Raw genomic sequence first — 20,755 nt, 5'->3', positions numbered from 1 at the left:
CACTGCTCTCTCTGGTCACGATTCTCTCTCCCAGGCATTTAGCAATTCCCTCTTGGCACCCGTCTGGTGCCGAGCCGGATTGATAACTCTCTCCCCAGCTGTTCCCTTGCAGCCGGCCCTCCTTTTTCTGGTAATTCCATATTCCATTTGCTTTTCTGTAGCAGTCTGCTATCTCCAGGGTCTCCTTAAAATAGATAAACACTGCTCTCCAAGGGAAGTTTCGAGGCAAAACCCACAGCACATACCAGCCCTATAATCTGCTCCAGAAGGCGGCTGGATAAAAAGAGGGGAGATGGGGACCACCCACCCGTGCAAGCTTTTATCATTTACCAAGCACTTTTGACCCACGTGGTCTTATTTAATATTCACAATAAGCCATAATTCAGGTATAAGGGCTATTTCCACCTTATAAAAAAGGCCCCTAAAGAAGTAAAGAATTCTGTGCAGGAAGTAGGGCCAGGACTGGGGCCTGTTCTTTTGAAAACAGCTATGTTAAAATTGTATTTGGTCAGACACACAGGGCCAAGAATGCAGCTCCAGGGCAGAGTGATTTTCCAGCACACACAGGACCCTGGATCCAATCCCCGGCACCTTGAGGGGGAAGAACATAAGTCTCTTTGGTGTGCCTTTTGATGGATTCTGGCAAAGGGTATCTCTCGTCTAAATGCATGGGACCAGAATGTTTTGAGTTTAAGAATCTCCCCAGTCTGGGACTATTTCCTTGTACATGATGATCTCATCTTGGAAATAGCACCCAGGTCCAAACACCACATCTGTCTATGTTCCCTATACATAGCCTGAAGTAGGTTTGCACAATATGTTAAGCATGCCTGAGTGTTGACTGCGCCCTGTCCCCATGTCATCAGGCATGGACCTTGCTGCTTGTGGCCTCCCGTGCAAACTCGAAAAGTTTCAATCTTTCCAATCTTGTTCGTTTTCCTTGTGCACCATGCTATCTAATGTCTCTGCCATCCTCAAAATTGGTGCCACAGGTCCTGTTAGGTCCCCCAAGGAAGACCTTTTTCCATTTAAATAAAAGCCCCCATTCCTTCAGGGGCTTGTAGAAAGTTCCTACTTGCTAGAAGGGGTATCCCTCTTACCTCTGGCAAGAGGAATTTGTTGCCCTTCATTAACATATGACTTCAACTCTAAGCCCCCCAATCCCAGCTCACACACACCCTTCCTCCAGGTCCCATTTCCCCCTGGCATTCTTTGCCCTGTTGCTTCTCCTTGCTTTCACAGGAGGCAGCCTCTGCAGTTTGGAATAAACTTCTCCCTTGCTTCACCCACTGAATGACTATTTTGGTTTCTTTACTTCGCCCATTCTCACTCAGGTCCCACGTGGCAGATCTCGCTGGAGGCGACAGGCTTTGGGAAGCCAGGCCAGAACCGTTTAGCTGGAAAGGCAGCTCAGTCGTTCCAGTGGACCTTAGTGGCAAACAAAACCTACCATTCTCAGTCCTCAGAAGCATGTCTATGTGCACGTGGGTTTCAGCAGGAAAATGGTTATAAAGTTCAGAGAGGAAAGGCAAGAAGTCTGCTTTAGAGGGCCTAGAGATATGGCTCAATGGTTTAGGGTAGGTGGGTACTGATATGTTTTGTAAAGCCAAGGGTATGTTTTGTGGCTCGTGGTATGGTCCCGTGGGAGGGTACCTCGACAGGTTCATGCTGAGGCATCCCTTCTCCCTGAGGAACCAGCCACACGACTGGCCTAGTATAGAATAGAGTTTATTTGGGAGCATGTGAATTGGGGTTAAGGGAGTAGAGGCAGAGAAATGGGGGAGAGAGAGAGAAGAGGAGGAGGAAGAGGAGGAAGAAGAGGAAGAGGAGGAGGAAGAGGAAGAGGAGGAAGAGGAGGAGGAGGAGGAGGAGGAGGAGGAGGAGGAGGAGGAGGAGGAGGAGGAGGAGGAGGAGGAGGAGGCTGGACAGAACACATGGAGAGGGAGTGGGAGGGGGAAGGGAAGAGAGGGAGAAAGGGGTCAGAGAGAAGAAAGAGGCCAAATGGTAGTTTTTATAGCAAGCCAGGCCTACTCCGCTGTTGCTAGGTAACTGCTAGGCAGAGCCTAGAAGGAATGCTAACAGGTACTGTTGTGGAGAACCAGGGTTCAGTTCCACCACCAGCCCTGCGGCTCATGTCCATGTTCAATTCCTGTTTCTAATGCCCCCCTTCAGGGAACTGCACTTCTGGGGTGCACATACAGACACGGAGTTTGCAAAATACCCCTAGACACGGTACCAAAATTAAAAAGTCATTGTTAGGATTTAAATCTAGAATGCCATCTACGAGCTTGTGCTTAGGATCACCCCCCCACACACACACATTCTTTGCCTCCCGCTGGTCACTGTGGTGGGCAAACGGCCACCACACACTCCCAGCACCACTGACAGAAATGTTCCTTACTGCCTTCCCCAACACGACGGACCAAAATCATGGAGATCCTGAGCCAAACTAAACCTTTATTCCCTCAAGTTTTTGGTCAGCAATTCCGGTCATGAGTAACTAATACAGTCGTCACCAAGCGTTGGTCTCACCCTTTCTAGAACCTTCTGGCTTACCCTCAGCTATCAACACGAGGATCCGGCACCACTAATTTAAAAACAGATAAATAAGTAAATAAATAAAAGCCCTGAATTTTCATATCAGAATATTCACTTTTGTGGACTTGTGGTACCCATTAGGCACCTAGATCCAATACCTAGAAGCTTTGTAACCAAGATCTCCATTTAGGGCTGAGTCGTCGTCGTCATCGTCATCATCCTCGTCATTGCCATCGTCGATGTCGTCTTCTTCGTCGTCATTGTCAAAGCCCATCACTGTTGCCCCAGGATGTGAGGGTCACTCCCCGTGCAGTCATGATAACCAGCCCTTCTAGAAACCTCCATTAGGGAAAGACCGGCCCCCTTTAATCCCAGCACTCGGGAGGCAGAGGCAGGCGAGTCTTTGAGTTTGAGGCCAGTCTGGTCTACAAATTGAGTTCCAGGCGGTCCTGGGAAGTACGGAGAAACCCCGTGGGTGGTTGGGGGCGGGGTGCGGATGTGGAGATGGGCGTGGCCGTGACACAATCTAATTTGTGGCTCTCTATCTGTCCCGCTTTATCTGAACTCTCTACTTTGGGTCTAGCTGCTTCCTCTTGGACCTTGTTTACACACAGTGGCGGCTGGTAAATATTTAACAGCGAATTGCCCGGAACCCTAGTGTGCAGGTTTTTAAAAAAATCCCAAGATGTCTTCGGAGATCAGATTTGAGAGTCTGCCTCTGTGACTGTTTCCAGTGCCCTGCCAACTTGAATGACTTAGATTTATTTAGCACCCCACTTCCCCACAGGCAACCCGGGGAGCCAGACCTCTGACCAGGAGGGAAGGTGATTTATGGATGGCGCATCCCCTCCCTCAGCAGACTCTCCCAGACCCTCTCTGCTCAGTAACAGCAAGGATTCCAAGCAAAGCTTCCAAGTCCCTTTGAAGTGCAGTCTTCACATGAGGCAGGCTGAGCACTCTCTGCGTCTTCAGTGCAAAGTCAGCATTTGCAGCCCTCAGCCTTTCTTGGCTCCATGAATAGCTGGACTGCGCATGTGTCTAGAATCTCCCTGAGCATCGGCGTGCTTTGGGAAGTTTATTTCATTTCTCTTTCAACAGACCAGTTGCAGAATACATGCATACATGTGCGTGTACACGCACACGCACCCACACCAAAAACAAAACTCATTTCCTGTTTCTAGCTCTGCATCCACAACCAAAAAGGAAGAGACTGGGAGCCTCTTGGCAGCTGGAAGCAAGCGTTCATTCACAGACCCCTCGAGGAGCAGCTGCCACCCTGGCCCACCCTGGCAGCAGAGCCAGGAGGGCAGGAGGAAGGGCTCGAAATGGGTTGTGCGGAACAGGGTTGCACGGCTTTCTAGTGAGTGTGCCTGGCTGGCTCAACCCCACAGCTGACTCCTACACACGTGGCTCTCTCTCTCCGGTTAGCAGTTTTCATCCTGCTTCCTAACTTTCCAGAACTTGATCTGAATCTCTCCCATCTCCTTTCCATCGCCCGCGGCAACTCCTGCCCCCTCCCCGCCCCCCTCGCTTGCTCTTGGCCTCCTATACTGTGACTTGTTTTCTATGGTACCCATTTCCTGTTCTCGAACCTTGACTTTACGTATTTAAGCCTTCTGGTGACTGGACATAGTCAGGCTAAAATTTTTTTTTAAGATTTATTTATTTATTATATATAAGTACACTGTTGCTGTCTTCAGACACACCAGAAGAAGGCATCAGATCTCATTACAGATGGTTGTGAGCCACCATGTGGTTGCTGGGATTTGAACTCAGGACCTCTGGAAGAGCAGTCAGTGCTCTTAACGACTGAGCCATCTCTCCAGCCCCCAATACAGCCATTTCTAACAGTTAAAAAGCAAAATAACGTGAGCCTTAAGACAGTGATTCTCACATTCCCTCCCTCCCCCCTCCCTCCATCCCTCCCTCCCTCTGACAATGGTTCTCAAATTGTGCCCCCAAGTTGAGATAATCTTTTTGCGCACCGTGTAAAGGTTGTATTATTTGTATTATTCAAATGTTGATTTCTGTACCAGCGGAGAGCTGAGTGCTTGTGTTTGACTGAACCTTGACATTGTTATTTTCACTGGATCATCCCCTGCCTGAGTGCTTTGTGAACATTCTTTTCCTTACCTGAGGCAGGAGAGGAAAGGCAAGACTTCTGAGCAGAGAACTGTGGGGAGAATTGAGAGGCGCTGGAATGGCCAGCCAGACATGGAGGAAGTCAGATGTGCCAGGACACATTGAGAGGTAGCAGGTCACATGGTGGACTAGAATAACGGGTTAATTAAGATTTTCGAGCTCGTGGGGAACAAGGATAAGCTATACGGCCTAAGCTGTTATAATTGATAATAAGTCCTCATGTCATCGTGGGGAGCTGGTGGTTCGAAACAGTCCGATTTTACAGCTGGACTTGGGTGGCGAGGGTGGTGTTGGTGGCAGATCCAGAAGTCAGATGAAGTTATGGTGGCTCTTATGAATCCCGTTCTAATCTGTGATTTACCGCTGCGATGAAGACCATATAACTCAAAACAACTTGTGGTCCATCACTAAAGGGCGCCGAGGCAGGAACCTGGAGGCGGGAGCTGATGCAGAGGCTGTGGAAGAATGCTTGCCTTACTCAACCCAGACCCACCTGCGCGGGGTGGCTCCGCCCACCTCGAACTGGGTCCTCCCACGTTAAACATTAATCAAGAAAACGCCGCCACCGACCAATTGATGATTTCTCCTCCGTGGCAGCTCTAGTTGGTGTCAAGTTGGCGAAAAGATAAATAACAAATTGATAAAAACCCTGGCCAGCATATCAACTCTCAGGGTGGTAATGTCACGTTAGTTGTTTGGAAACTGTCCGGACTTCAGAACATCCCGTTGAAAATGGTCTTAGCGTTTTGGCACCTACGGTATTGCCTGCCAGTGAGCACAGACACGCTTGGACGACACTCTCAAGCGTGGCTACAAAGATGAGCAGCAATTGTCTTGGTGCGACAGCTCAATTTTTCCTTCATGGACAGCTGGTGGTAATTTTAAATTGTATCCATATATATGTCTTTGTTTTTATGAGAAGCCTGCTTTCCCCTCATAAAGTTGTTCTTAGATCATTTAATAGAAAACAGATACTCCCAATATTTCATGCTGTTCTCCAAAGCCACCCCCAGTCCCCCATTTTGGGTGCTGTCCTGTGTCCCCCTACTATGCTGTGGGACCCTGTGATGATTACAGGCCTGTTTAACCTCAGTAAAGGGTCAAGGGGATGAAAATGTAGAGGTGTCACTTAGAGGGACAAGCTCTGGAATCGGACTGGCAGGAGGCACTTTGAAACCCCATGGAAATGGGTGTAATTTTTTTTTTTTTTTAGGAGGGCTCCAGGCATTGGCTCCTACCAGGTGACGATCGGAAGGCTCATTTTTGGCTTTCCCAAATCAGCTCCATACTTCTGACAGTCTGGGAGGAGGGGATGCACACTAGAGACTCCCTGACGGGAATGGTTGCCTGGAACCTGATGAACAAGGACTTCTGCACCCGCCTCCTGCTCTTCCTCAAGCCCAGCCTTCTCCGAAGCTCTGTGACACAACTGGCATTGGAACACAGCGTCCCTGGCCTTGAGTAAGGATGCTGTGACCCTGAAAAGCCAGTGTGTCTGTGTGTGTGTGTGTGTGTGTGTGTGTCGAGGAGTGGGGTGGGGTCGCTGGAATCAGTTAAGTACCAGCAGTCCTGTGCTTTGAGCTGAAGCCAGGCTTTTGTGTGTCTGTTTGTCTGTCTGTCTGTCTGTCTGTCTGTCTCTCTCTCTCTCTGTCTATCTATCTATCTATCTATCTCTCACGATCTCCAGGCTGCCTCCCCAACACTCATTCTGCAGTACAGCCTACCCTTCCCCCAATACTGTTGCAATGTCCAGGGCCTTCTGGACGTCCTTCCTAAATACCCAGTGGGAACCTTGAACATAGCTGTCCCCCATGTCATTCTAGTTCCCCCACTCATTCATTCATTCATTCTTCATTCGTTTATTCATTTTTTTTCTTTTCTTTTTTTCAGAGCTGGGGACTGAACCCAGGGCCTTGCGCTTGCTAGGCAAGCGCTCTACCACTGAGCCAAATCCCCAACCCTCCGTTCATTCATTTATTAAAGCAGGGTCTCAGTCTATAGTACAGGGTAGCCTGAAACTCAGTATAGACCAGGATGGCCTTGAACCCACAGCATTCCTCTTGCCTTGACTCTCAAGAGCTGGGATTACAGGCATGAGTCACTACATATGGCTCTTATATCATTTTTTTCAATTCTCAACTGATATATAATAATTTCAAATATTCATGGATATACAGAGCGATGTTTCAATAAATATCTAGATACTCATCGCCTCAGCCGGTCATCATTTCTTTGTGTTGCAAAGATTGAACGCTGTCTCAGCCATTTTGAAATGTAAACCCTAGTATTCTATAGGACATTAGAATCCACTCCTCCTGCCCATCCTTTGCCCTCCACACCCTAATTCTGAACCAGTGAATGGAGTCTCTAGCCACCAAGCCAGAAACCTGTGGACTTCTACCCATTCTCAATTCTTTCTCTTGTACCCCTCAGTGTAACCAATCGGGTATCAAGTCCCTCCTCTTACTTAGTTGATATTATGATTGACATGCACCTCTCAAAGCTCATGTGTTCATAACTTGATCCCTGGTGCAGTAGTGGGGAATCTAACAACAGGTGCTGTGGTGGTTTGAATATGCTGGCCCATGGGAAGTGGCACTATTAGGAGGTGTGGCCTTGTTGGGGGTAGGTGTAGCCTTGTTGGGGGTAGGTGTAGCCTTGTTGGGGGTGGGTGTGGCCTTGTTGGGGTAGGTGTGGCCTTGTTGGGGTAGGTGTGGCCTTGTTGGGGGTAGGTGTGGCCTTGTCAGAGGATGCATCACCATGGGGTTGGGGCTTTCAGGGCCTATGATTAAGTTCTGCCCAGGACATAAGAGCCAGTCTTCTGTCTTCAGATGAAGATGTAGAGCTCTTCTCCAGCACCATGCCTGCCTGGATGCTGCTATGCTTCCTGCCATAATGATAATGGACTGAACCCCTGAACCAATAAGCAAGGCCCAGTTAAATATTTCCCTTATAAGAGTTGCCTTGGTCATGGTGTCTCTTCACAGCGATGGAAACCCAAAACCAGTGGTGAGGTCTGCCATGTGTTGTCATGGGTTAGTTAGCATAAGGGTAGTCTTGCTTCCTCCCCCATACTTCCTTGCCTTTCCATCTTCCACCATGGGATGATGCAGGAGGATGACCTTCACCAGGTGTTAGAGCCTCAGCCTCTGGATGAGTAAAGAGTAAAATTCTTTATAAACTTCCCAGTGTCGGGTTTTCTGTTACACCAACAAAAGCTACTAAGACAAAGACTTGTGTCTCCCCATGACCTTGACCTAGCTGCAGCCCTCAACCCTCTTCTGGACACACTGTGACATACAGCTCATGGCACCATCGCCACTGACTGGCCAATGCAAGGGAGCTGCTCTAGATGCCGCACTTAGCCTGACCTCCCACAATTCTCTACCTCACCTTGCCTGACTTTAGGCCCCACCAACTCTTTCTCTTGTCTTCTGTCTGCCCACAGTTCCACTTCCTGTGGTCCTGAAGGCTGATGTCCCCAATCATCTCGCATCCCATCTCCCAGAGTGAGATGCCCTTTCCCAGTCTCTATGACCTTCCGTGACTTAACAAAGAATTACTCCTCGAATTTATCATCTTCCTGTCTCAGCACCCACGTTCTGGGACGGCAAGCATATGTCACACACCAGCAAATTACTCTTTGATTATTTTTTTTTTTAAATTTTATTTGTGGAGAATCCTATTAAGGTTGAAGCCCATCGGGTCCTGATAGCTCTCTGAGCTCTATGCAAAATGGAGGGCTCCGTTTCTCTGCCTGAACTTGTTTGGAGAGCATCTCTGAGCACAGTTGCCTGACTGTTTGGGGAATGGTCCTGTGCAGAGCGCTCTGGCCAAGCATACTAGACCCGCTCTTGCTTCCTGCCCCTATGATAATTAGGTGCTGCATTAGGACCAATCAGCACTTTCAACCTGGACTCCCAGGAGCCCTCAAATACCCTACCCATGAAACAGTAAAGCAGGGCTGTCTCACTGCAACTGTCTCCAGAAGTCCTTCCATTATACTCAGGGATGCTCAAACCCTGCCTAAGGCTTCCGCTCCCTCTAGCCTCGTGGACCAGGGGCCAACGACCCCCAAGGGTTATCTGGCTTGGCAGTAAGTGCCTCTGCTCACTGAGCCATCTCACCAGCTACTTTCTGACCTTACACCATCAGTTTCTATATTTATTCCTTCCAGTAAGTGGAAGGAATCCCTACTTGGGGCAGGGATGGTGATTTCTACTCCCTCTGAATCATCATTCCCTAGAATTGTCCTGGACCAGTCACAAAAGGAGAGGTAGGAACAGGGAGGGGTAGGAACCCAAAGCAAGCTGCAGCCCAGGCGAGCCTGGAGACAAGTCAGAAACATGGACCACCTGAAGACATGCTCATGGCACTGTCTACTGTTAAAACGTTCCTCACATCTCCTAAAGCAAAGGTGTGGAGCGTGGCAAGACCCACGTTACTCTCTCAAATTCAGACTTGCTTATCCTTCCAAGTCTCTAAAAGCGAATGGATTTGAGACACTGGTAGAGACAACCACCTATCGGCTTCCCCCAGGACCCAAAGTCTTCAACTGTCTCCCTAAATACATCTCTCCCCTGTCTCAGCCTCCTCACGATCCCCGCAGAGGTCCCGGCGGCCGCCCTCCAGCATACAGGCACACACCACTAGGTGGGCTGGATTAGCAAGAGCATAGCGGTATCTCACCATCTCGTTTGGCTTTTGGCTTGGCAGCTCCCACACCGCTGGTTGTACCAGTCCCCCACAGATATAACTGTGAAGGAGCCGAGCTTTCGCTACGCAGCCATAGCTGGCTCTCCCTGGCCGCTCCTTCCACATCTGCACATTCGCCAGCCACTAATTAAAAGTGTGCAGGGTAAACATTACCTCCGTAGTGAACATACATAAGTGCCTGGGAAGGTTGTCTGCCAGCTTCTTATACAGACGACGTGTACATTAAGACTGAAAAGTCATCTGGAGAGTAAATGTGGTAGTGCGCACTTGTTGCCACAAACATGCAAGGCTGAGGCAAAGCGATTGTGAGTTCAAGGCCAGCCTAGGCTGCACAGTGTGATTTTATTCTAAGAGGAAAAAATAAATCGGGTAGAGATGATTGGAGCATACGGGAAATAAGTATAGATTCTGTGCAAACAACATGCAGACAGAAAAGATACAGACCCCTGTAGATTCTGATATCCATGGGGACCTGCAACGAACCTCCTGTGGAAGCCACAGAGCTCCAGGCACAACGGTACTGTCAGGCCACATTAAAGGGCCACCTGTGACTCAGTGCAGCTAACCCAGCTGACACCGTGCTTCCGGCCTGGGTGACATCTGCTTTATGCTCTGATATGCATGGGGTACTTCCCAACTGCATGCCACCTACAGACTGTATCCATCTCGGTTTGTCATCACGAGCAACGGCAGGAGCGTCATCCCAGGTGTGACACCTAGAAGATGTATGACTTCGGGCAAAGTTTCTTTCTGGGATCCCACTTCTTGTCTGGCACATGAGCTGACCAAGAGCTCCTGGCATACAGACCGCTTTAGGGCATCAGTGGGTTAAGGAAAAGTACCAGACAGCAGGTTGTGGCATATACACTTTTAATCCCAGTACTTGGGGGACAAAGGCATCTCTCTGGAGTTTGGTCTACATAGTGAATTCCAGAATAAGCAGAGCTACATAGTGAGAACCTGTCTTGGGAAGGAGGAGGAGGAGGAAGAGGAGGAGGAAGATGAAGAGGAGGAAGGGGGGAGAGAGAAAGGAAGGGAAGGGGAGAGGGAAAGGAGGGGGAGGGCAGCGGGAGGGGGAGGGAGAAAAGTCCTGAGATGGGGCAAGATGGCACTAGGGAAAGCCAGCAATATTCCTTGTCAGCCCTTCCCAAACCTCTGACAAGAAACTGCATTACCACAGGAACTAGAAGCTGGCAAAGCAGGCGGCTCTAAATGTCTCCGTCTTATGTGCCTTCCACCCCAAGGGCAATGCTCAACCCAAATCCACTCTAGAAGCCAGGCCTCCCAAGGAACAGATGTTAGCAGAGCTCAGGAAATCCTCTTGTCATAAACCCCAGCCTTCCTGCAAGGCCACCCTCTTTGTGTCATCCACAGACCTTGCAGGCTGTGATCCGGGAAAGCCTCTGAATCCTAGCAGCCACATTTGCCTGCTTTGTTAGTAGGAAATGTGTTTGAGTTAACTCAAAGATAGGAAGTGTCTCACACTTAAAAATAGCCCCTTTTGTAAAAATAAGCAAGAACAAGGTTCCACCAGTTAAGACCTGGCCCAACTACTCTGTTAAGGACAGCATGGCAGAGGGAGGCCTGGAGTGGGGGCATGGGGGTGGGGACTTGGCATCGGCACACACCCCTCTCTTGCCCTGAGTCTATCAGGGTATTCTTTCAGAGAGGGTGGCTGCGGGTGGGCAATGGCACCATCGGCTAAAAAAGGTCATGTGGCAGGAAGCATGTCGGTATGTGACAGTTTCCTGGGCCATGTATTGTAACTGCCACGTTATGCTTCTATAGTTGCAACCCTAGGAACCGTGGGAAACACCAGCTGCAAGCCTTGGGGACGCTTCAAGAGGTAATTAATGCCCAGGAAAAAAAAAAAAAACAAAAAAACCTTAGCCGGAAAAGTTTTCCTTTATTTAGGTCCCATGTTGCCCAACAGCAGCAGGCTTAGACAGGAGTGTTACAGGCTACTGCTTAGTAGGACTCTGGGACCTTTCAGCTATAAAAGGTTATCAATGTATGGGGTTTGTCAAGCATAGCCAGTCGGTTACAGGAGTCAACTTTCGGTTGTCATTGAAGTTCCTATAAGCCTCTTGCTTTGTACTGAGCAAGCAAACAACTTCTAATCCCTCAGCCGTGTAGTTCCAAGTGCACCACAGAGCGCTGAGCCATGCAAGCCTTGGCCCCGTGTTCCGTGTGGTTGGGTGCAGGTTAACCAGGCCTTCTGTTCTCTGCAGGAATTCCCGCCTTGTGTGCACACCAAGCTCGGAACTGGCAGGTTCCGTCCTGACCTCCCTGTTTGGATATCGCTTCTCTGTGAAAGCTTGCTGTCAGACCCGCCCCACAGATGAGCTATCCGGGCTATTCTTTTCTTTTTAAAGCAGGAATACATGATTTTCTGTTTGGAGAGACTTCACGACACATTTTTTTTTTTGGTTCTTTTTTTTTTTTTTTTTTTTGGTTCTTTTTTTCGGAGCTGGGGACCGAACCCAGGGCCTTGCGCTTCCTAGGCAAGCGCTCTACCACTGAGCTAAATCCCCAGCCCCTACGACACATTTGAGAATCCAGTATCTAAGTCTTTGATTTCAGGGAAAGAGCGTTGGAAGGAAAGACTTCCACGCTGCAGCCCACAGCAAGTCGGTGCGTTTGCAGCACAAACATCACGCCTGCTAGCTGGAGCTTCTTTGAGGCGTCAGCCTTTGGTGCAAGATGCACAGGCTAAGCAGATGTGTGCCCTGTAGCTCGGTAATAGAAAAGACACAGAGGTCACAGCCCCGATCTCAGCGAGGGCCCCTTCTTCCAGTCCACTGATTTTCTAAAATACATACTGTAGACTTTTAATGCATTCAGGGTTCTTCATAATTAATTTCTACCTCAAACTCTAACATATACCCCATAGGCATGATATCCTGTACCATATGTATTATTTTGAGACAATGTGTTAACCCAGGTTGGCTTTGAACTTGGTATCCTTTTGTGTCTTAGGATTACAGAAATCAGCCTCTCTTCTACCCTTCTTCCCTCCCCCTCCCCTGTCTCTCTTTCTCAATACCTTTTTCTCTGTTTCTGTCTTTTAATCTCTATTTCCCCCCTTTCTCCCTTCCTCTCCTCTCCTGTTCCCCCTTCCCTCTTTTTGTCTGTCTGCCTCTCTCTCTTCTCTTTCTTTTTCTCTCTCTCTCCCTTCTCTCCTGTTTCCCCCTTTCCTCTTTCTGTCTCTCTCTGCCTCTGTCACTCTCTCTGTGTCTCTGTCTCTGTCCATCTGTCTCTCTCTCTCTCCCTCTCCCCCCCTCTTTCTCTCTCTCCCCTCTTCTCTCCTGTTTTCCCCTTCCCTCTTTCTGTCTGTCTCTCTCTGTCTCTGTCTGTCCTCTCTTTCCCTCTCTCTCTCTCCCCCCACCCTCTCCTCTCCTGTTTCTCCCTTCCCTCTTTCTGTCTGTCTCTGTCTCTCTGTCTCTCTCTGTCTCTCTCCTCTCTCTCTCTCTCTCTCTCTCTCTCTCTCTCTCTCTCTCTCTCCCTCTCTCTCTCTCTCTCCCTCTCTCCCTTTCCCCCCATCTCCAGAGTCTCACTATGTAGCCCTCAACATCTCCACTGCTGGGACTGAAGCCTGTGATACCATACGAGGCAGGAATATTCTCCCTCAACTTTAGAAACTAGCTTCAAGTTCACTCAAGTCAGATAAAAGTTCAGCTGCAATGTTCTCTTTTTCCGTTTTGTGTATGTAAATTTGGTAGCCATGGGGGTGGCGTGCAGAGAGATAAAGGATCAATGTCTGCTTATAACTCTTTACTTTTTTATATTTATTTTTGTGGGAGAGGGCACTTCTGCTGCAGCACGTGTTGGGGGTTTGGGGGGTAACTTGCATGAGTCACTTCTCTCTACCATGTGGATTCCAGAAACTGAACTCAGTTCAGTAGGCAAATGCCTTGACCTAATGAGCCATCATGCTGACCCCTGGGACAATTTAATCTATAAAATTGGTGTGTGTGTGTGTGTGTGTGTGTGTGTGTGTGTGTGTGTGTTAGTCTGTACTTGGGATCACATATCAGATATCCTGCATATCTAATATTCACGTTACAATTTATAACAGTAGCAAAATTACAGTTAAGAAGTAGCAACAAAATAATTTTATGGGGGCTGGGGATTTAGCTCAGTGGTAGAGCGCTTACCTAGGAAGCGCAAGGCCCTGGGTTCGGTCCCCAGCTCCGAAAAAAAAGAACCAAAAAAAATATAATAATAATAATTTTATGGTTTTAGGGCCACCACCATGTGGGGAACTCTGTTAAAGAGTTGCAGTATTAGGGAGGTTGAGGACCAGTGCTCTATGCCAAGGGTAACTTTTTGTCTTTCTACTGAAGAAACTGGGGCAAGGAAGGTTTTATTCATTTGTTCATTTCTGTGTTTGTTTGTTTGTTTGTTTGTAGTGTGTAGTGGGCTGGAGAGATGGCTCAGCAGTTAAAAGCATTTGCTGCTCTTGCAGAGGATCCCAGCGCCCATGTCTAGAAGTCTACGACTGCCTGTAACTCCAGCTCCTGAGGGTCCCGTGCTCCATGGACACCAGCCCTCACGGACACACATTCACACAGTTGAGGTTCCGTCTGTCGCTATGCGCTGTAATGCTCAATACTGGCCCTCGAGGCCTGGTTGCTCCCAGGAAGGAGAAAATCTGCCCTTACACAAGTGATGCTGTGTAACCTCACCCCTCCCCCCAAGTTATCCCTGATTGGTGAATAAAGATGCCGACAGCCATTAGCTGGGCAGAGGAGAGACAGGCAAGGTTTGGGTTCCTGGGCTTGAGATCAGAGGAGAAGCCATGAGGAGAGAGAGAGAGAAGGTGGAGAGAGGAAAAGATGCCACAGGGTGGGTGAGTCATAAAACCAGGGCCATGAGGGCTGGCCAATTGGAGTTAAGAGCTGACCAGATGAAACGTGACAAGTTATAACTTGGAGTTGTTGATGGGGACGTAGATTCTAATATCACGGAGGGTAGACATCTGCCAGCTCTAGTGCATTATAGGCTTACTATAAATATAAAGATTGTGTGGTTTTTAATCAGCGAGCTGAATGATCAAAGATAGAGTAGAAACCTCCCATTAATATTAAAATGTTTTCTACAACGCACATACCCTTGATTATTACAAAATAAAGTAAACCTACTAGCCAGATGTGGCGGCGCGCACCTTCAATCCCAGCGCCCAGGAGCAGAGGCCGCAGATCTCTATTCATCTGAGGTCATCTTGCGCTACACAGTGCGTTCCAGCGAGCATTGAGGCGCATACGTGTGATCCCGGTACTAAAGGGGGGGAGGGGTAGGATCATGAGTTCACAGATCTGAAAAGAAGACGTGAACTGAGGAAGCATGGACCAGGAACTGAACTGCGTGAGGGGAATTCTGAGTGCTTGTGAGAGAATGCCTGGAAAACAAGACAAGAGTTGTGACCTCGGTTTCTTCAAAACCTCGATCTGTTCTTGGAGCGGTTCTCAGTGTCGCCCCTAGGTGTACTAGATGAGAGTGGGTTTACTTCAGATTATTCATTAAGACTAGCTATCGTTATTTGTTTATATGCTTCTATGAAAATACACGTTTTGGGGGGGAGGGGGGGTTGGGGATTTAGCTCAGCGGTAGAGCGCTTGCCTAGCAAGCGCAAGGCCCTGGGTTTGGTCCCCAGCTCCGAAAAAAAGAAAAGGAAAAAAAAGAAAGAAAGAAAGAAAGAGAGAGAGAGAGAGAAAAAGAAAGAAAGAAAGAAAGAAAGAAAGAAAGAAAGAAAGAAAGAAGGAAAGAAAATACACGTTTTGCCGTGTGCAGCGTGTCCTTTAGATTGTACGTTTACTCATGTGGTTCTCCTTAAACCTCAGAGGATAAACCGTTCGATGCTCTGAATAAAGTTGGCTATTGCATGAGACTTTAGTCCGCCTCACTTTTAGGCTCCGTTCTCCCAGGTTCAGCCACCTTCAGAGTAGTAAACAGAGCACCTGACGGAGTAGGCAGGAGAAGATATGCCCAGACTCAACCAACTGGCAAACAGATAGAAAGGATTCAAACCTGCTCACACACTTGGCTCCGGCTCTGTCAACACCGCGAAACCTTTAGAACAGTTTGCCCCGTCAGAGTCCACAAGAGCTGTGCTGACAGCGTGGCCTTAAGGAGAACTGAACTTACGCCAGGCAGACGGAAGCATTTCCCAAACACCCACGCTGCCGGTCTCATCAGAAGCCTGAGGCCACCCTCAGCTGCTGCCGCATGCTCTCCTGAACTGTGGTAACAGGACGGCAGAGGGACCACTGCAATGTGCTGGCTGGGGGGTTGCATTGCAACCTGTCCCGAGACCTGCCAGCGCCAGTGAGACCTCTCTCTGACCCTCCTCCCACCTCATTTTCTGTAGGACCTCGGGTCTCTTTCTAGGAATAGATTCCATCTATCTCAGATTCTCTAGGCTAACCAAGATGGCGTCCCCGGGTTCCAGTATCTGGGGGAACAGAGAAGGAAGCAGGAGCATTGCTGAGGGAAACACGGAGGTTTGTACCCCATGTGTCTCCCAGATAGAGACAGTTTTGGGGGACCTTGCTGCTTCAGAGCTTGTCTGCTGTCCTCCCACCCCCTCATCTAGCATGATAACAGCCAACCAGCTTAGATCTGGTGATCAGAAATTTACCACCGAACGAACGAACCATAGCCATCCTCAGGTTGGCCGTTCAAAGATACACTGCCAAAACAGCTGTGTGCAAGAACGGTGGCCCTCTCCCCGAACCTAACTGCCTTTTAAACATGAACTTTCAATAGTTCCAATCAAGCATCAGGTGACATGCGGACACATTGTAAGAGGCATGGGGGTCAGTCTGATGACCCTGGCAATCATCCCATGTGACCTTCTGATGCAATACAGCAGTAATGGCCAGCAGGCTGTGTGAGGCTGTGCGGGAGAAGCTGGATGCGCTGTTTACAGTTTATCTTTTAGAGTTACTTATTTTATATGTGTGTGTGGGCCCGAGGGCACGTATGTGTGCCGCATGCATGCAGATGCTCCTGGATGCCAGTGAGGGCGCTGGACCCCCTGTAAATGCAGTTACAGGTGGCTGTGAGCCACCCAAGGCGGGTTTTGGGAAACAGAATTCTACAAGAGCAGCAAGTACTCTTAACCGCTGAGCCATCTCCCCAGGCCATTAATATTATTTTTAATGACGAGAGACAGCCTGTAAATTAATAGTTGTAAGCTTAACTTAGAACATATACCTAACATGAGAAAAGACTTGGGGCCCATTCCTAAAACCAAAATGGTGGTGATGATGATGATGATGATGGTGGTGGTGGTGGTGATGGTGGTGGTGGTGGTGGTGGTGGTGATGATGATGATAATGATTATAATAGGACTGAAACGACGGCTCAATGACTAAAAGCACCTCACTGCCTTTGCAGAAGATGAGAACAGTTCCCATCACCCACATCAGATGGCTCACAACAACCTGCTAAGTCCCAAGCTGAAGGGTCCAGCGCCCTCTTATGGCCTCCATTGATACTGCACTCACATGCACATACCTGTACACATATTCACAAAATTAAAAAAAAAAATAAAATAAATACTTTTTTAGAAAACATGTTAGCCAGGCAGTGGTAGTGCGTGTATTTAATCCAGCACTCTGGATGCAGAGGCTGGTGGATCTCTGAGTTTAAGGCGGGCCTAGTCTACAGAGTGAGTTCCTGGACACCCAGGGCTAAACAGAGAAACCCTGTCTTGAAAAATCCATCCATCCATCCCTAAAATGTAACAAGTGCATGCGACAGTTGCCATTGTGTGGAATAACCATCACGGAGTGTTACTTACTGTACGGATTGTGCTATAAACTTGTTTGGTTTGGTGTGGGTTTGGGTGTGAGACAATCTCACTCTGTAGTCACCGCAGGACTGGAACTCAGAGAGATCGACCTGCCTTTACCTCCAAAAGGACTCGGCAGGAGGATTGAGAGCATGCGCCACCATGCCCAGGCACTCAACTGTAATCTTGCGTATATGGCTGCTCTTCAACTGAAGGATGGTTAAACAGCAAGAATGGACTACACTTCTAATCTTTACACACGGCCAGTTAAATATCATAGCATACACAAAACTTAAAGATTAAAGAGGAAATCTTTCCAGCAGAAATAATCAGAGGAGCAGGGTAATTAAATCAGGTGGAGAATGTGTTTGGGAAGTATTGAAAAATAAGAGACTATCAGGAGAGGAGGGTGGTGATGGCGATAATAACCTGTTGCTCCTGTCAGCTAGCACCGTCTGTTAGCCCAAAAGCAAGCCTGTGAGGTTGGACAACTGAGCTCATCTTTCCTGCTGGGACGCTGGTGGCCGGAAGTTGGCACCTCGCTCTGAGTGCTTTCCTTGCGGCTTTCTGACTCCGCTCATGATGTTTTGGGTGGCGCTGTTTCCTGGGTCCGAGGGCAAGATGAGCGGGTTCAGAAGGGAGTGGATTTGTTCAGCTGTTTGAAGTGCCCACGAGCTGATCAGTGTAAGCGACTGCAAGCAGTCTGGTTCCAGGAAATTTTTGGGAAAATGTCCTCTTCCTAGGAGCCAGAGCTGAAGATATTTGTATCTGAACACCTTGATCAGGAAGAGCAAGCCCAGAGGGGCGTTAGTGAGGTGAAAGCTGTGTGGAGGAGACTCTTGCGGCGTGAGGGGGTTGGGCTGTACAGCAGGGGCGTGGTCTTCAACTTCCTGGGGTGGGGTGGGGGTTGGGGGAGAAGTCCAGATGAAGGGACAACCCACGGAACAATGAACGGTGACAAAATCATGAACAAGGAACTGCCACTACACGGAAGAGATCAAAACAAGTAGTTAAATGCTTGTAGGGTTCCCAGATCAGTCCTGGAATGAAGAGTTGGGAGAGACGTCAGGACTCGGGTGCTCTCACTCTCCAAGAGCAGAGGCTGCCTAGACAACTGGTGTGAGGAGAGCCACGGTTCCATGTCCAGTACCACAAAGGAGAGAGATGGGATGGAAGAGCAGCTCTGGAGAGATGGCTCAGCAGTTAAGAGCACTGGTTGCTCTTCTAGGGGACCAGGGTTCAATTCCCAGCACCCACGTGACAGCTCTCTGTAACTCCAGTTCCAATGCATCCAACACTCTCATACAGACATGCAGATATGACCAAAACACAAGCTGTAAAGTAAATGTACTTAGTAATAAAAAAAAATCTTTAAAAAATGAATTTTAAAAAGAGAGAGAGGGAAGGGTTAGTGGGAAGTTGATGGAGTTCAAATAACAGTAATTTGCCACGCCCCCCAACTCCCATCTGACTGGCAATTTCCCTGGTCCCTTGGGATTGGTGAACCCACCAAGTTTCTGCACCCAAATAAACCTGACTTCTTACTCTCAATTCCGCTTGAATTGACTTATTTTGTCAGCAGAGAAAAACCTATTACAAATACTATTTTCAAGTGAAAAATTAAGGCAGGTATGTGGCGTTCTTGAGAAAAAGGTAGTAGGATGGTGAGTTCTGGGCCAGCCTGGGCTACAGATTGACCCCATCTCAAAATTTTGAAAGGGCTAGACATATACCTCCACAGTAGACTGGTGGTCTTGACTGTGCCAGAGACTTTTATAAACGCAGCCAGCATACCCGAGTGAGTCGTCTTGGGGCTGGAGAGATGGCTCAGTGGTTAGGAGCACTGGCCGCTCTTGCGGACAACCTGGGTTCAGTTCCCAGCGTCCACATGGCAGCATACAGCTGGGGTGGGGTGGGATCTGATGCCATCTTCTGGCTTCCAAGGCCCACCAGATACCTACACATGCAGGTAGAACACCCAAACACATAAATAAAAGGAATAAATCTTAAAAAAAGAAAAAAAAAATCCAAGGGCTGGAGAGATGACTCAGAAAGGAGAGACCTGAATTTAATCCCTAGAAAGGACTTCACAAAGTTGCCCTCTGACCACCTGTGCCAGGCATGATATGTGTGTCCCCTCCACCCACGCACACACCTATACATAAGTAAGTGGAGTTTTTTTGTTTTGTTTTGTTTTTTTGGAGCTGGGGACTGAACCCAGGGCCTTTCGCTTGCTAGGCAAGCGCTCTACCACTGGGCTAAATCCCCAACCCCCATAAGTAAGTGTTATAAAACACTTTTAAGAAAAAAATCCCCCTGTAGAAAACGGCACCCATGGGGCTGGGGATTTAGCTCAGTGGTAGAGCGCTTACCTAGGAAGCGCAAGGCCCTGGGTTCGGTCCCCAGCTCCGAAAAAAAAGAACCAAAAAAAAAAAAAAAAAAAAAGGTGATAGAAAAACTTGAAAAAAAAAAAAAAAAACAAAATTGGAACACGCCTATAATCTCCAACCCTGGGGATCTGTGGCAAGGAGGCCAGCATGGGCGACATAGTGAGATAAAAGTATTTCCCCTTTGTAGAAGTAAGCCCTTTCATGGGCATGATGGGCTTAAATTGTTGGTGAAGCATCTCAGGGATCAGGATTGGCAGACCCAGAAGCCAATGGCCAACCCCTCACACCCCACCCCACCCCACCCACCCACCCCGCCCATGCAGTACAGTGTGGTTGCTGGTGGGAGGCAGAGCACTCTCAGCACAGCTTTGTGAATAACTGAAGTTTCTTAAGGAGAAGCCATTTTTTCTTCCAGAAAAACTGATGAGAAAGGCAGGGGTGGGGGGGATTGGCTGAGTAGTAGAAGATTTACCTAATATCCACAAGTCCTCCAGTTCCAGACTCAGCAACACACACACACACACACACACACACACACACACACACACACACACGATAATTTACTTGTGTCATCCACAAGCATTCATTTCAATGATGCTCAGGTAGGGGAATTCCTTAAGTTCAAGGCCAGACTTGCCTACATAATGAATTAGAGACCAGCCTGGGCTGCGGGTGTGAGACCCTGTCTCAAAAAAGACAAAGGGGGCTGGAGAGATGGCTCAGTGGTTAAGAGCACCGACTGCGGGGCTGGGGATTTAGCTCAGTGGTAGAGCGCTTACCTAGGAAGCACAAGGCCCTGGGTTCGGTCCCCAGCTCCGAAAAAAAGAACCAAAAGAAAAAAAAAAAAAAAAGAGCACCGACTGCTCTTCCCAAGGTCCTGAGTTCAAATCCCAGCAACCACACGGTGGCTCACAACCATCTGTAATGAGATCTGATGCCCTCTTCTGGTGTGTCTGAATAGCTACAGTGTACTTATATATAATAAATAAATAAATCTTAAAAAAAAAAAGAAAGAGGGAAGAGCTGGAAGGTGCTTCTGCACTTAAGAACCTTGGCTGCTCTTCTTTCTTTTTTTTTCCTATCGGGGCTGGGTACCGAGCCCAGGACCTTGCGTTTCTTAGGCAAGCGCTCTACCACTGAGCCAAATCCCCAACCCCGCTTAGCCGCTCTT

At 48.4% G+C, this 20,755-nt stretch overlaps 2 long non-coding RNA genes across 7 annotated transcripts in view; one reads left to right on the top strand and one right to left on the bottom strand.

Annotated features, from left to right (window-relative positions):
* LOC102554603 (uncharacterized) overlaps positions 1-20,755 on the bottom strand; it is a 35,632-nt gene that overhangs the window by 9,400 nt on the left and 5,477 nt on the right. Inside the window, exons 2-3 of one of the 5 annotated variants that reach the window (XR_015634592.1) lie at positions 14,541-14,676; positions 6,568-7,829 (exon numbers count right to left, since the gene is read on the bottom strand). The exons of 3 other annotated variants lie outside the window; for them this stretch is intronic. This is a non-coding gene — a long non-coding RNA (uncharacterized LOC102554603). Of the gene's footprint in view, positions 1-6,567; positions 7,830-14,540; positions 14,677-20,755 lie in introns of those variants that run through there. One more of the 5 variants, XR_015634588.1, reaches the window with a different exon arrangement.
* LOC134481149 (uncharacterized) lies at positions 11,039-16,933 on the top strand. 2 transcript variants are annotated; one of them, XR_015634586.1, is made up of 4 exons: positions 11,053-11,242; positions 11,628-12,030; positions 13,642-13,717; positions 13,809-14,033. It is a non-coding gene; the product is annotated as an uncharacterized LOC134481149 (long non-coding RNA). The 2 variants fall into 2 exon arrangements; XR_015634585.1 differs by lacking the exons at positions 11,628-12,030; positions 13,642-13,717 and adding an exon at positions 16,798-16,933 and having other exon boundaries at positions 11,039-11,242; positions 13,809-15,899.

This window comes from Rattus norvegicus, chromosome 12, assembly GCF_021556685.1.
Source record: "Rattus norvegicus strain SHRSP/BbbUtx chromosome 12, alternate assembly SHRSP_T2T, whole genome shotgun sequence".
Lineage (NCBI taxonomy): Eukaryota > Metazoa > Chordata > Mammalia > Rodentia > Muridae > Rattus > Rattus norvegicus.
Note: the sequence above shows the minus strand (reverse complement) of the source record. Positions and strands in the feature narration are given on the sequence as shown.